Source organism: Cervus canadensis, chromosome 9 (assembly GCF_019320065.1).
Source record: "Cervus canadensis isolate Bull #8, Minnesota chromosome 9, ASM1932006v1, whole genome shotgun sequence".
Taxonomy (NCBI): Eukaryota; Metazoa; Chordata; class Mammalia; order Artiodactyla; family Cervidae; genus Cervus; species Cervus canadensis.
In genome coordinates this window covers 49,404,826-49,416,931 of record NC_057394.1, presented here as the reverse complement: position 1 = coordinate 49,416,931, position 12,106 = coordinate 49,404,826, and the positions used below count along the sequence as shown (strand labels likewise).

The following is a 12,106-nucleotide window of genomic DNA, read 5'->3' as shown; positions in this document are numbered from 1 at the left end:
CTTCTCTTCACTATTATCAAAAGTATTAGTAGTAGTATAAAAAATTTGACTATATATGGTTATTATTTTTCAAAAATATTTAAATAAATATTTATATTTTATTTCCAACCTGCTAGTGTATGTGGTTTTTTGATTTCATGAAAATGCCAAGTAGAATTAAAATTTTCTAATAATAATTTTGTTATCTTCTAAGAGTGAAAATTTCAGAAATCCACATTATTCCTGAGATTCTTTTTCTCAAATGAAATGGCTTATGTTATAACATTTTTTTAATTCATCAAATATATACAAATAAAAAACAATTTACAGAAAATTCTGAAGCAATATTCAGCTTTATCCAATTTTTTTTGGTTCAACGTCTGGGGAAGTTTAGAATAAGAATTAATAAAAAGGAATCATATAACTGTAGTGAAAGAGTTTTGAGGGAATATGAATAAATAAATCATTGACCAGAACATTATTTTTTTAATGCTACAGATACTTGCATTTGCTGGAGAAAAAGATAACCTTTTGGATGGGTATCCTTAAAGGCTTGCTTCACTTGCTGGTTCCTCAGTGTATATATAAATGGATTCATCATAGGAGCAACAGAAGTATTCAGAATTGCTACTCCTTTCGTCAAGGATGCCTTTTCTTTTGCTGAAGGGTTAGCATACATGAATATACAGCTTCCATAAGAGATGGAAATGACAATCATGTGAGAGGAGCATGTAGAAAATGCCTTTTTCCTCTGACTGGCAGAAGGCAGTCTCAGAATTGTCTTGATGATGAACATGTAGGATAGAATTATTAATGCCAAAGTAAAAAGCAGAATCACTATTGCAGAGTAAAAACCAATCACTTCAAGGAGCCATGTGTCTGAGCAGGATAGTTGCAAGAGGGGGAAATAGTCACAAGCAAAGTGATCAATGATGTTAGAACCACAGTAATCTAACTGGAGGAAAAGAATAACAGGTGGGAAGATGTTTAAGAACCCTGCCAGCCAAGCACAAAAGACAAGCAATCCACAGACTCTGTTGTTCATGATGGCTGTGTAATGCAGGGGTTTGCAGATAGCTACATAGCGATCATAGGACATGGCAGTTAGAAGGTAAAATTCAGTGATACCCAAGAAGATGAAGAAAAACAACTGAGCTGTACAATCATTGTATGAAATCGTTTTGTCCCTGGTGATAATTGTGCCCAGAAATCTAGGAATACAGACCGTTGTAAAGGAAATTTCTAATATAGAGAAGTTCCTGAGGAAAAAATACATAGGTGTCTGTAGATGGGAGTCCACCAAGGTGAGAATGATGATGGTCAGATTTCCAGTGACACTTAATATATATGTGATGATTAAAAAGAGAAAAGTCACAATCTGAAGCTCTGGACCATCTGATAGCCCCAGAAGAATGAATTCTGTGGGTCTTGTGTGGTTTTTCATTTCTGATCCCTTTTTCTCCCTTGTTAGAACAGAAAATATATGCTCTCCCTATAGGACATAAAAAATATTAAAAGATATTTGAGGATAGAATACAAAAGTTTTAAAGATTCCATCATGAAGTTAGTGTTTGAAATTTAAAACCTCTGTTCCCATACAGTAACTTTCTCCAGTTTCCATTCAACCTTTCATTCAAGTAATGAATATTATCTGAAAAGTTAAATATTGAACTCTAATCTTCAAAAATACACTATCACAGGCCATGGATGAAATAAAAATTACATGTTAACATTTAAACAGGGCCATTTCTTCTGCTGTTTTCTTTATTAAGACTTCAAGTTAGTCTTTAAAATATTTACCTTCTTTGGTAATAATATGATAATATTTAATTCATTGTTTTCCTTTCTTCAGTAGTATAAAAACCAGTATGCTTTGTAGGTAATCTAAATACAGAGCTTATAAGCTCACAGAGGCTATGTAGGCCTACTTTCACATTTATATTTTGAAAAACTGAGGCCCACTTTGTTTAGGAAACTTTCACAAGTTTAAATGGCTAGTCTACATAGTAAATATCTCAATTTAGAATATGTGTCTTTCCATGGGAATATTTTTTGGTATTCTCTCCTTTCTTATGGGTTTGGTTGATGCAACCCTTTCCCACATCATTGTTTTCTTTTTCTGATAAAAGGCCAGAAGGGCAAGAGAGAGTAACTTCTGCTACTAAAATAAATATTGCCTAGAAGTAGTTCAGTTCATGCAGTGAACACATCCATTTTCTTTTGTTTTACAATAATGCTTTGAAAAGTGACCAAGAAATTGACCAAGTAGATGGTCAACACTTTTACTGGGAAGCAGATAATCCTTTACACAGGGAATGCCATTTTATTTTTGTAACAGAAAACCATTTAACTTAAGAAAAGTTAATGAAAAACCCAAGACTTATTGCTGTGCTGGTCTTTCGGACTCTATGAATAGTTTTCTTGTTAGTCAATACTCACATTTTAATATCAAAAAGGTTTTGAATTTGCAAACCTATAAACAAATACTACTTTATAACATTTTAATGAGATGGAATCATATTACTATACTAGAAAATAACAAAGATGCTTACTCTCTGGTTCTTCTTGATGAGTTAGTCTCAAATTTTAAAGTGATTACTTCCATACTTCTGTAAATTCAGAGTTGGTGAATTGAGTTAGCAATTTATTTGGTTTCTTTTGTACTCTCAAATCAAGTATGGTGGTTTAACTTTGTCATGAATCTCAAGGTTTATAGTTCTCATTATGGTTAGACTGGTAATATTTGACCCACGATATCCTTCATTCCTGCTGCTGCAAAATTTGAGGAATATTTTCATTATAATGCAACGCATAGTTGCTCTTTGTCTCTTAGCCAAGCTCTGTGTACAAACTTAATTACACCTGGGTAAACTCAATAAAGTACTTCTTACACTTGCTCCTTTTCATATAATATGAAACACTACTTACTAAGACATTTTCTTTGTATTAATGCAGATTTTAAATGATATTTTGTAATTCTATGATTATCTACACAATTTAAGTAACATTTTCCTTAGCCTTCAGAGCCTAACATTTTTTTTTTTTTACAAATTCTGCTTTGAAAAACAGAAAATAGGGATGTTCTTCTCTATGTATGTCACACACATGGAACTGGATTGATTTTATCTGTCTCCTGTTAGCCCAGGGGAATCTAAGTAGAGAGAGGCCCAATGAGGCAGCATTGAAAGATGCAGGTGAATCAGCTTTGTAAACATGGATAAGAAAGTGTAAAAAGGCAAAATGGCTGAGACACATGAGGCAACTTCAGAAACAGCATGTGATATTGAGTGCGTGAAAATTTAATTTAGATTTGACTCTTGTATGATTATGTTTAAGGAGTCCCAGGATGTGGTCCAGGCAAGCTCCAGCACACCACTGCTGGGAGTGCATCAGTTCATCTACAAAGTAGATAAAGATCCCTGCTTTCATGGGGTGAGGGATGTAATAGAATATAGACAATAAACCTGAACATAATTGGTTAGTAAACTATATATATATGGTATTTCACATGTTAATGAGTAGTTTGTAAAGGAAGATAAAACTGAAAAATCTTGGAAGTGGGGAGATACTGTAATATTAAAAAATGTCATTGGGGTGGATGTTTGTCATTGAGGTAACACTTGAACAGAGACCTAAAGGAGTGGAGGACCTGAAGGATATTTGCTAACCATGCAAATATCTGGAAGAGGAGACTTTCCAGTAAAAGAAATATTTAGTGTAAAACACTAAGGCCCTAGGAGGAAAATCATGTTATTTGCAATGAATGACATATTTGTTTCCTCCTTTCCAATGCTTTTATATATATTTAATTTTCTTATGATAGTTCCAAGGATAGAACTTCCAGCAGAGTACTAAATGAAAGGAGTTATGGTGATAGTTCTTATTTTATAAGTGATTTTGTCAAGACTTGATTACTGTTTAAAACATTAAAATTGCTTGCTGTCATTCTTATAAATATTATCAAATATACACTAAGAGAGAACTGGATAAATAAGTTTTATTTACAGATCAAGCAGACTCAATAAATATGAGGACTTTTTAAATATTTGCATTATCTGTCTTTTAAAAACTTTTAAAGAATTTTATTGATATATTTTAAATCAGAACTGAAATGGAGTATTTTTTCATCCCTGTATATTTTCAGTATGAATTCCTAAAATATATGTTTGATTTTTGCTTAACCATGATGCAATTTTCAAACTAGTAAAATTAACCAAAGGTCTTTGGTATTATTTATCATCTTGCAATACTCAGAGGTACCCAGTTGTCCGAAAATATCATTTTGTGCTAACTTGTCCCAATTGAGTCAAACAAGGCACATATAGCATATCTAGTTGTGATGATCTAGTCAGGTTATTTATGCTACTGAAAAAAAATATTCTGTTATATTTTACTAAGACACTGTTAAGAATCATGACTGGTCACAGCATCTTGTTCAAGGATATGTGATTTCCTTTTTTCAACTTTTGATTTTCATCTTTAATCCTTTAATGTAACTGATTCCACAAATAAGCTTTCTAAAGATAAATTACCTTTGGGATAAAGTCATATGTAACATGAAATACTAGTTTTGATACTTTTAGTACTTTATCTTTTAATTTACGGCTCAAATTGCTGATGATACTTAATTTCTTACATTATGTTTTGATATCAAGAATAAAAATCTCCAAAACTGAGTTAGAAATGTTTGCCTCATCTTTTCCCCTGGAAATATTTTATAAGATTATACTAATTTACCTTCATAATAAAAAGATCTGGAGTTAAATTTAAATCTTACATCTATTATCAAATTTTCACATTTAAATCAAATTAGCCCATATTAAATAAAGAAAATAGCATATGGTTCAATGTTTATGGGAAAAGTCTAAAACAGGGGTGGGTGAACTAAGGTTTATGGGCCAAATTTGGCCCAGTTCCTATTTTTGTTAAAAGTTTTATTGGAAACACCTGAGCCCTTTCATTCACACAATGCTTATAGCAGCATTCTTATTACAAAGACAGAGAATTGAATAGTTTCAACAGGGACACTACAGTCTGCAGATTCTAAATTATTGATATATTACCCTTTTACAGAAAAATTGTGTTTACCTCTGATATTGATAATCGATGTTTTCATGCAGATTGCAAACATTTATACTAACCACTAAGGAGTTTGTACAGTTATGTGGAGAGCTACATTATCTGATAATATCTGCATAAACTCCTCTTTTGTAATTCATTTACAGTTATTTTAATTCCCAGACTACAGTTTGTGGTATCAAGAACTCACAATTATCAATCTAGTCTAAAGTTCAGTATCTTCAAATATTTCCAATTAATCTATGAAATCATAAATGTTTCAGCATAAGGGGAGGAAATAGTAATTCCACAACTTTCCTACAAAATCAAAATCTCCTCAGTATTTTTTAATAAGTTGTTTTATTTGTTTTTCAGTAAATTTTGGACTTGAGTCTCTCAATTGATAATAGTCTCTCAATTGATAATCAGGAAGAATTTGACTCTGAATTACAATTATACTCTTTCTGGATAAATGTTTTAAAAATGTAGGATGAGTTTGAGTATCTCATTATCATTTCAAGTTTTGACTTCATGGAAAACATAAAAAAATAAAATAAAATTTCAGTGTCAGAATAGCATAATCTTGTGTGAATGTTTTATAAATTTTAATCAATACATTTTCCAAAGCAATGCAATTTTCTAATGCTTAAAATATAGTGAACTTACAATTTTTTTTAACCTCAATTAACTTTGTCAATGTGAGCTTCTTTATCCCTACTGATTAGATTTGTCATTTACGCAGATTATTGAATGAACTGTATCTGTAAGGTATTACCTCAAAATAGCCACCTGAAAGGTCGTTGCTGAATGATAAGATGTGGGATTCTTGGCCTCCAGAGGAGACAAATTCAATCCAGGGCCAGAGACAAGGCTGGATCACTCAGAGCTTTTGTGTAATAAAGTTTTATTAAAGTATAAAGGAGATAGAGAAAGCTTCTGACATAGGCATCAGAAGGGGGCAAAATAGTACCCTTTTGCTAGTATTAGCAATGGAGTTATATACTCTCCAATGAATCCAAAGAATGTCTGGAGGTTGTAAAGACCTCATCAGACCTACTCCCATAATTTACATTTTAAGATAACAGAGTTGGCCAGAAGGTTTGATCCAAAGATTGTCCTCAGGCAGGATACATCCTTGTAAAGACCAGACCTACTCCCATAATTTACGTTTTAAGAAAACAAAATTAGTCAGAGGGTTTAATCCAAAGACTGTCCTCAGACAGGATACATTATTGCTATATAGTCACTCACAATCTGTTAATGAAAAGAAAGGAATGTCATAAAACTTAGAATGGCACCAGATAATTCATCCCTGGCCATAAAACGATTGACTTGAATCTTGTAGAAGGGCAGATTACCAACAAATAGTTTCCTTTACATAGATTAGGGGAACAATACCTGAGTAAGTAGGTTGGGCCATTTGGCGGAACCAACTTGAAGATAGAGTCATAGCTTAAGACAACATTTCCATAAGAAAAAGAAATGTATTGGTTAACTCGAGGTTTGAGAGTAGTTAGCTTCAGGTGAAACCAGGTGTCACGGCAACACAGCATTTTAAGAGAAACCTCCTTTTAAATTTGTATAGAGAAGGAAAAACATATCGCTGGTTTGTTTCCTCCTGCCGCTTAAGAGAGAGAAAAATGTCTGGCACTTGCAGCCTCTTTCCTCCGTTTGGAGACCCCTGGCCTTCCTGCCTGTTACCCTCTCACACCAATCTGAGAAAATTACAAAAACTCTTAGCTATTGATTATTGAAAAACTCAGCGTAACATCAATCATTTATTTAAATATACAGTTGGCCACAAAAAATGTAGTCATATATGGTATCTGGTAAGATTCATTCTTCAACCTTTCTTTAAGAATTGTTATATCATATATGTTAATTATATATTTCCAAAAAGGGGGGTATTTCACATATGTAATAGTCTAATAAGACAAACAGATTATGCATATGGCCATTGTAGAGTAAATTAAAAATAGTGTTTTACATGATTTAATATTTCTTGAAATTCTAGAAAGTGTTTTCTGGTGAAATCATAAAACACAAGTCTCTCTTGTGTGCTCTTGCTCTGCCTCTTCTGCCTTTAATTTTTTAAGAAATGTTGTCCAGAAACATGGAATTAAAAACATTTCAAAGAAGAATTATGAGATCAGTTCATGGTTATAGAGTGGAAGGTCTAGCCTGAAGGAAGGGAAGTATATGAGAGAAGGATGGGAATTTGAATGGGGGAAAAAAAAAAATGTATCTAATATCCTTGGCAAGAGCTGGCAACAAAAGTATGAGAAATGAAAAACAACTCTAGAAATACTATGTGAAAATAATTAGATTTATGAGTAATTTATAAAAATTACTTAACAATAGTGTATGGCTTCCCCAATGGCCCTGTAGATAAAGAATCTGCCTGCAGTGCAGGAGACACAGATTCAATCCCTGGGTCAGGAATATTGCCTGGAGGAGGAAATGGCAACCCACTCCTGTATTTCTTGCCTGAAAAATCTCGTGGACAGAGGAGCCTAGCAGGCTACAGTCCAAAGGGCCACAAAGCATTGGATGCAACTGAGATGAGCAATAATGAACAATGAGCAAAAATGTATATATGCCAGTCCCAATCATCCCCCCTTCCTCTGGCAAACATTAGTTTATTGGATAGGTTAATTTTCACTCTAAATGAACCACAAGCCTGATTCAACATGAGATATATAAGACATTAGAATTCTTAAAGGAGAGAAAGGAATATGAAGCTTGTTATCCTAAATTTCATGGGAATAGCAGGAAAAGTGTGGATAAGTCCTAAGGAAGGATAAGTCTGAAATGAGGTCTTAAATACTTGAGTATACTCTTCATTGCTTTACTAAAAACATCCCAGGAGTGGTTGACACTTCATATTCTGAAATGGTTTAAGGATCAGAGTCATATACAACTGTTAATTAGAGAAGATTGTTGTTCATTGATAACAATGACTTTTACACTTGCATTAGTAAATATTTATCAAATACTTGAGTTGCCATGAATTTGTCTACAGGCAAGGTAAAGTCTGTTGTTTTTGTAAGTTGCAAGATATTGCTTTCCTCTGCTCTTTGAGGATTAGCAAAAGGATATGCTCATTTTCTCCTAAACATCACATGATTTCCCAGTAGAATTGGCCACCATTCATCTCAGTTGGAATTTTTCCTAAATCGACAGTAACTATAATTTTCTTCTGCAGTAAAGTGAATGAAAAGGCTCAGGCTTGTAGAAGAAAAAAACACTGAGAATTTTCACAATATTATGATGCATTACATACTAAAAAAGTCTTCCCTGGTGGCTCAAAGGGTAAAGCATCTGCTAGCAATGCCAGAGACCCAGTTAGATCCCCGGCTCAGGAAGATCCCCCTGGAGAAGGGAATGGCTACTTACTCCAGTATTCTTGCCTGGAGAATCTCATGAGTAGAGGAGCCTGATGGGTTATAGTCCATAGGTTTGCAAAGAGCTGGACAGAACTGAGCAACTAAGCATGCACATACAACAAATCAATAAACCTATATTTTGAAATTAAATATTCTATTGCAGAAAGTTCTCTCCTGATACTAAAATGTAAATTTTACCATTCAAAGAGAATTCACAGAATGAATGATCTTGAAAAGAACTCGGTCAATTTATTGACCTTTTAAAACAAATGCATTGTTATTACTGTTACTGTTAAACAGCAAGACAAAGTAAGTCTTTCATTGCTATTTAAGAATTATACCAATATACTGACAAAATAGAGATTTTACTAAGTGAATATTGATGTAGAAAAAAAAAGAAAATATAAAAATACAACATAGAATAGAAAGCAGAATATACACATACATATAGAGAGAATAATAATATTTAGATGGCAGAGATTTTGAAGGAAAAAATGTTCTCTGAAAGATAATGTTTTATGTTTGATTTTAGATATTCATACAATTTTATTTCTTTAGTCAATGGCACAGATCCAGTCTATGAAAAATCCACTCTGCCTCCTATGTACTCTGGGCTCTCTACAGAAGTTCCCCAACTTTTTGTACCACAGATCAGTTTAGTAGATGATAACTTTTCCAAGGACCTGGGTGGAGGCTAGTTACAGGATGGTTCAAGCTAATTTTGTGTATCGTGCACTTTATTTCTATTATTATTACATCTTTGTCACATCAAATCATCAGGCAATAGATTCCAGAGTTCAGAAACCCTGGCTCCAATACTCGAGGTGGTCACAGTAGTGAATCCATTAGATGTGATTCAGATAAGGAGTCAGAAGTTAAGAAGGTAGATGTGAGTCAGAGTGAGAACTTAACAGTCTTTCATATTGTTGAAGATTTAAGTCCAATGACTTTCATTTGGGAGACGGGCCCATTTGAGTGACCTTTTCCCTGACATATTTGGATTTTCTAAATTAACTAGCAAAATAATAATATAAGAAGTCAGGTAAAGGATTAAAACATAATGCAATCTAACTGAATTTGAAGAAAAGATGAGGAGTTTCCCATTGGGAAAGAAATAGTTTAGGAAAGGATTTAAAAGAATCAACAGATAGCATTTCTATTCCAGTATTTCAAACATATAGAAAAGCTTAGGTTACAATTCCTGCTCTTCACATTTACAGTATGTGATTTGGATAAAAATTTTAAGCATATTTTTAACCCCATTTCAGTCAGTGAAATAGTTATTTTAAAAGAAATATTCTGTGAAAAACACACACTGGCTTATGGCACACACACACACACACACAAAAAAAAAACTTTAAAGATAAGTTTTTTCAAAGATCTCCCAAGTTAAATTAACATGGCATAGCTCTTCCAGAAATAAATTCTAGTGCTATCTGTGAATAATTTCCTTTTCTTTAAGTCTCTTTGTATTTCACCCTGAAGGATACTCAAAAGAAGAAAAGGAGAAACTACATAGAAATAAGAGAGTTTATCCTTATGGGAGTGTCAGATGACCCACAACTTCACATTCTGAGCCGTGTCTTTCTACTCACCACCGACATGCTCAGCGTCACTGGGAACCTGACCGTTAGCACCCTGACCCTGCTGGATGCCCGCCTCCAGAGCCTCACGTGTTTCTTCCTCAGAAATTTCCCCATATTAGAGGTGTCATCCACAACTGTCACTACACCCAAGTCCCTTGCCACCATTATTACAGGAGATAAAACTTTTATTTTACTGATTGTATGGCTATTTTTTTTTTTTTTTCATTCTCTTGGGAGTCATTGAGTTTTGCCTACTGGCAGCCAAGTCCTATGACCATTACATTGTCATCTGCAAACAGCTGCATTACATGACCATCATGAATCATAGAGTCTGCACACTACTTGTCTTGGTTTCTTGGCTGGCTTCATCCTTAATCATTTTCTCATCACTCATGCTGTTCAGACAACTTGATTATGCTATTGACCATTTTACTTGTGATTATTTCCCCTTTCACACATTTCTTGTACAGACACCAAATTGTTAGAGATGATGGGCTTTTCCACTGTTGTGTTTGCCTTGATGTTCACTTTGGTATTAATAATTCTGTCCTATCCATATATCATCAGAACAATTTTGAGGATCTCTTCCACCACTCAGAGGACAAGGGCCTTTTTCCACGTGTTCTTCCCACAAATTGTCATCTCTATCTCTTATGGAAGCTACATTTTCATGTACATGAATACATCAGCAAAGGACAGGGTGTCTTTGAGCAAGGGAGTGGCTGTGCTAAACACCTCAGTAATCCCCATGCTGAACCCTTTTATTTATACCCTAAGGAATCTGAAAGTCAAGTGAGCCTTCATGGACATGGCCAGGAAGACTATACTCTTCTCAAGGGAATGAAAAAATAAAAACCTTGTTTTATAAATTAGAGGCATAACAAAGAGCAATCAAATAAAAACCAGGGCTTTCAAAGTCTATTAATTTTCACATAGTCTCACTGGAAGTATTTTTCAGTGCTCATACTTCTATTGCCAGCATCTTACCAAATATGAGTGCAGTTGTGCAGTAGTTTGAACATTCTTTGGCATTGCTTTTCTTTGGGATTGGAATGAAAACTGGCATATTGAGTGCAGCATTTTAACAGCATCATCTTTTAGGAATTGAAAGAATTCAACTGGATTTCCATCACCTCCACTAGTTGTGTTCATAGTGATGCTTCCTAAGGCTAACCTGGCTTCAGACTCCAAGATGCCTGGCTCTAGATGAGTGATCACACCGTCATGGTTATCTGGGTCATAAAGATCTTTTTTGTATAGTTCTTCTGTGTATTCTTGCCAGCTCTTCTTAATATCTTCTGCTTCTATTAGGTCCATATCATTTCTGTACTTTATTGTGCCCATCTTTGCATGAAATGTTCCCTTGGCATCTCTAATTTTCTTGAAGAGATATCTAGTTTTTCCCATTCTACTGTTTTCCTTAATTGTCTTGCATTGTTCACTGAGGAAGTCTTTCTTACCTCTGCTTGCTATTCTTGGGAACTCTGCATTCAAATGGGTATATCTTTCCTTTTCTCCTTTGCCTTTCACTTCTCTACTTTTCTCAGCTATTTGTAAGACCTCCTCAGGCAACCATTTCACCTTTTTGCCTTTCTTTTCCTTGAGGATGGTCTTGGTCACTGCCTCCTGTAGAATGTCATGAACCTCTGTCCATAGTTCTTTAGGCATTCTATCAGATCTATTCCCTTGAATCTATTTGTCACTTCCACTGTATAATCATAAGGGATATGATTTAGGTCATACCTAAATGGCCTAGTGATTTCCCCTATTTTCTTCAATTTAAGTCTGAATTTGTCAGTAAGGAGCTCATGATCTGAGCCCTGGTCAGCTCCCAGTCTTGTTTTTGCTGACTGCATAGAGCTTCCCCATCTTCAGCTGCAAAGAATATAATCAATCTGATTTCAGTATTGACCATCTGGAGATGGCCATGTGTAGAGTCTTCTCTTGTGTTGTTGGAAGAGGGTGTTTGCTATGACCAGTGTGTTCTCTTGGCAAAACTCTATTAGTCTTTGCCCTGCTTCATTCTGTACTCCAAATGTGCCTGTTATTCCAGATATTTCTTGACTACCTACTTTTGCATTCCAGTCCCCTATGATG

At 34.3% G+C, this 12,106-nt stretch overlaps 2 pseudogenes; one reads left to right on the top strand and one right to left on the bottom strand.

Moving 5' to 3' along the window:
• Window positions 1-471: 471 nt before the first annotated feature.
• On the bottom strand, window positions 472-1,423 carry LOC122447418 (annotated as a pseudogene).
• A 6,620-nt stretch (window positions 1,424-8,043) lies between these two features.
• LOC122447267 lies at window positions 8,044-10,853 on the top strand (annotated as a pseudogene).
• Window positions 10,854-12,106: the final 1,253 nt, after the last annotated feature.